A 4358-nucleotide genomic window follows, 5' to 3' on the forward strand; every position below is an offset into this window, starting at 1 on the left:
AATTTTGTAAACTTTACCTAAATCCCATAATGGAAAAGTCTAATTACTATACATCCCTCATTGTATTAAAATTACCCGATATTTCCTTTTTTTTCAACTTTTCTGATACATTAGATTTGTATCTGATACATCAATTATCTAATGAGTAATTAATGAAGATCATCTATTTATGAATAGTATCTTAATATAAGGAATGATTGGTTCTTTAAATCAATTATTGATCTAATTAATGGGATTAATTTGGTTAAAAAAAGAACGATTGTGTAGTTGAAGATTTAAGCCAAAAAAAACAGAGCATAAATTCAAACCAACTTCGAATTCAATTTTTTTTCAGTTTGGGTGATACATAAGTTATGTATCTGATACATCAATTGTTAAAAAATCAATTGTTATGTCCATGAAGATTCAAGCCAAAAAACAGAGCGTCGTCTCGAATGGAAAAAACAGAGCATCAATTCATACCGAAGTTGATTTCAATTATTTTTCCACTTTTGTTGATAAATAAGTTATGTATCTGATACATAACTTTAGCTATAGAATAGTTAATGCACATCAGCTATTTATGGATAAAAGATTGCCTCTTTATATCAATTACTGATCTATTAAAGAAGGCGACAGTTATGTACATGAATTTTGAAGCCAAAAGTCAGAGCATCGACTCCAAGGAAAACAACAGAGCATCAATTCAAAGCAAACTTCGCGTTTCATCAATTAATCGATATGAATATCCCGATACTACTGAGACATTCTGGAGTTTGGCAATCCGATATTACTTATGAACAATACAAAAGTGATGGAATCGTTGTCGGTGACAATGTATCTTACTCAAATCTAAAAGCAGCAATCGCTGCTGAATTGAGTGTGGATGAATCAGAGAAAAAAATTGAAATCTGATACATAGTTGAAGGTAACTCGTCGCCAATATATATTCGTAATGATATGGGTGTTAATCTTTACATAGAGTTGAAGAAGAAAGAGTCTGGTTTCGTGAATTATCCCCTGTGCATATCAAGCTTTGATATAAAAAGATGTGAGATAAAATCATTCGACAGTACATCTGGAGCAATCGTTTATGCCGAATCAAATGCGAATGAGTCCCACATTTTTGGTTTAGAAGAATCTGATAATGTTGCAAATTGTTATATAGCAGAATTGGAGTTGACGAACTACATAGATGATACAAATGGTGCGGAAGTGAAGGAGAATCAATTCTATAAGGATAAAGCAACTCTAGTTGATGTAATGGCCAAATACAAAATCAATAATGAATTTAATTTCAAGGTTAAAAGATCCGACAGTAAAAGGTATGCGCATATTCTGCATTTGGAAATTTTGATGTTGGATAGTATCCAACTGTATGTATCAGATACATATTAATGTGTGTATCTGATACATTCTTAAAATAAAATAATTTTTCTTGTCATGATACATCAAAACTCCATTTCTGTAACTCAAGTAAAAAATAATAATAATGTTGTCAGTATGTATCAGATTCATAATACTCTATGTATCAGATATTTTTTTTTTAATAATACATACAATGAAGCATGTATCAAGTACATGGGTTGACACACTTCCTATCAGTATGTCACTTTATTTGTTGATATTATAAATGAAAAAATATTGGTATGATACATGTCATTTTTTTTTATACAAATGCAGTTATGTGTTAGTATGCCTTTCAAACGGCTGTTGTTGGAGAATGAAAGCTTCATGTTGGAAAAAATCCGATTTATTCAAAGTTAGATATTTCAATAGTGAACATTCATGTGCACTGAGAGATAGAATTTTCAACAAAGCTCATGCTACAAAGGCTTTTGTTAGTGCATTCACAGCCCCTAAATTGGTTAATCATAAGAGAATTGTCACCTCTAATGATATACGAGAGGATATTAAATCAGCGTATGGAATTGATATTACCTATCAACAGGCATGGCGTTCAAAAGAGCATGCTTTGCAGATGTTAAGGGGAAAACCTGCTGATGGATATAGACAGCTGCCTGTATACATACATATTCTAAAAACCGTATATCCAAATTCGTACATAAGTATGCACAAGTCATCAACTGATGAGTTCATGTATTTGTTCATAGCGTTAAGGCCCTTGATGAGGGGGTTTCAGTTTTGTCGACCAGTAGTTGTTGTTGACGGTGCACATCTTGATGGACCTTATAAAGGGACGTTTGTATCAGCTAGCACACTTAATGGGGCAGGTATTACTTTCTTATACTGTTTCTTATTGAATAACAGTGTATCATCTCATTTTTCACGTTTGTTGTGATTCTGATGAATTCTAATAACTATTGTATCGCTATTATTGATTTATTAGGTTGCATATTGCCGTTGGCGTATGGTATTGTTGATACGGAAAATGATTCATCATGGACGTGGTTTTTTCAAAATTTCAAGAATGCATTTGGTGAGAAGGACAATATGTGTGTTGTATCAGATAGGAACGAAAGCATAATCAAGAGTGTAAGCATGGTATTTCCCAATGTTCCTCATTTTGCATGCATATGGCATATATGGAAAAATGTGTGTACTAAATACAGAAGGAGCAAAGCTGTACTAAGTGACATCTTCTATTCAATGGCCAAGGCATACCGAAAAGATGAAGTCGATAAATTAATGGCCAAAGTTGAAAGAATCGATCAACGGGTGGCACAATATTTAAAAAATGCAGGATACGAAAAGTGGTCAAGGGTTCATGCCACTGTCAACAGGGGTAGAATGATGACTTCTAACATCGCAGAATGTATCAATAGATGTCTTGTTGAAGCACGAGAGCTGCCTATAATTGACATTTTGGAGCAAACGAGAATGTTATTTGGTTCTTAGAACTGCAAAAATAGGGAAATAGCCTCTTATACAAAACATACTTTGGGTAGAAAATTCGAAGATATCCTAGTTTCAAACACGATTAAGTGTTCGAGAATGAAGGTACACGATACACACTTTTTGACACATATATACTGATACATCAATTCTGGTATATGATACATACTTTCTGATACATATATATTGTTAGATCAGTTCTGATACATCATTTCTGTAATTGATACATACTTTTTGATACATATATGTGAAATTTATTTCTTGGTGGCTGATGATTCATCAGTTATGTATAACATGTGCTAATTAAATAATGAAACTTCAATTATGATACATAAGTTCTACATTTGATACATAAGTTCTAATACATATATGTAAAGATTATTTTCCTTCAAGCTGATGATTAATCAGTTATGCATAACATGTTCTAAATATATACTGATATATCAATTCGGATACATCAAATGTGTAGTTGATACATAAGTACTGACACATATAAACATAACATGTTTAAAATACATACTGATACATCAGTTCTGATACATCATTTCTGTAATTGATACATACTTTCTGATACATATATGTGAAATTTATTTCTTGCTGGCTATTGATTCATCTGTTATGTATATTATGTGATAATTATTACCCTTTTACATCAGTTCTGATACATAGTTGTGTATGTGAGGAAGCAGTGCTGATACATATATTTGAAATATAATTCCTGTAGGTTGTTGCTTCATCAGAGTATCTTTATTCTGTTTACGAATTAGGTATAAGATACATTGTGTGTCTAGAGAGAAAAACATGCACTTGTGGTAGATTTCAACTAGACGAGATACCATATCCACATGCAATTGCAGTGTTGAAGAGCAAGAACATTAATGACCTGCACCCATATTGTTCTGATTACTACAAACCAGATGCGTTGGCAAATACTTATGAATTATCAATGGTTCCAATGCCAGATAAGAAAGTCTGGACTGCTCCTAAGGAAATTTTGGAAGAATTTGTCTTGCCGCCAATATACAAAAGGATGCCAGGAAGACCAAAGAAAGGGAGAAAAAAGTTCGCTAGTGAGAAGATAACAAGTAGCACAAATTCTTGTGGACGTTGTGGCCACGAAGGCCACAACAGAAAGACTTGTAACTTCATTCCTAAATAGATATGATGTTTGTGGTATCTCGGTATACATTCTAATTGAATCATATAATAACATCTATTATTATATTTTATATTTGAGTTTGACACGTGACATAAATATAAAAATCTTTTTTCAGTTGATATGTATCAAGATTAGAACATTTTATTGCTACAATTTTTTTAAAAATAAAATACAGGACGTCCATCGGTTCGCCTTGACTTGGATTAATGAAATCTCACATGATTTATTTTTTGGATCGTTATTTTCCCAAACATAAACATTCTTGTCTTTTCGACAACCATAATTACACAAGAGTTGTGGGTGATACATAAGATCTTATTTGATATAGGTTGTAGATTATCATATGCAGTAAATCTTTATAAAT

The 4358-nt window shown here is 32.2% G+C and overlaps 1 pseudogene; it reads left to right on the forward strand.

Moving 5' to 3' along the window:
- The first annotated feature begins 639 nt into the window (after nucleotides 1-639).
- On the forward strand, nucleotides 640-3994 carry LOC129891852 (uncharacterized; annotated as a pseudogene).
- The last annotated feature ends 364 nt before the right edge of the window (nucleotides 3995-4358 follow it).

The sequence above is a fragment of the Solanum dulcamara genome, chromosome 6, assembly GCF_947179165.1.
Source record: "Solanum dulcamara chromosome 6, daSolDulc1.2, whole genome shotgun sequence".
NCBI classification, from domain to species: Eukaryota; Viridiplantae; Streptophyta; class Magnoliopsida; order Solanales; family Solanaceae; genus Solanum; species Solanum dulcamara.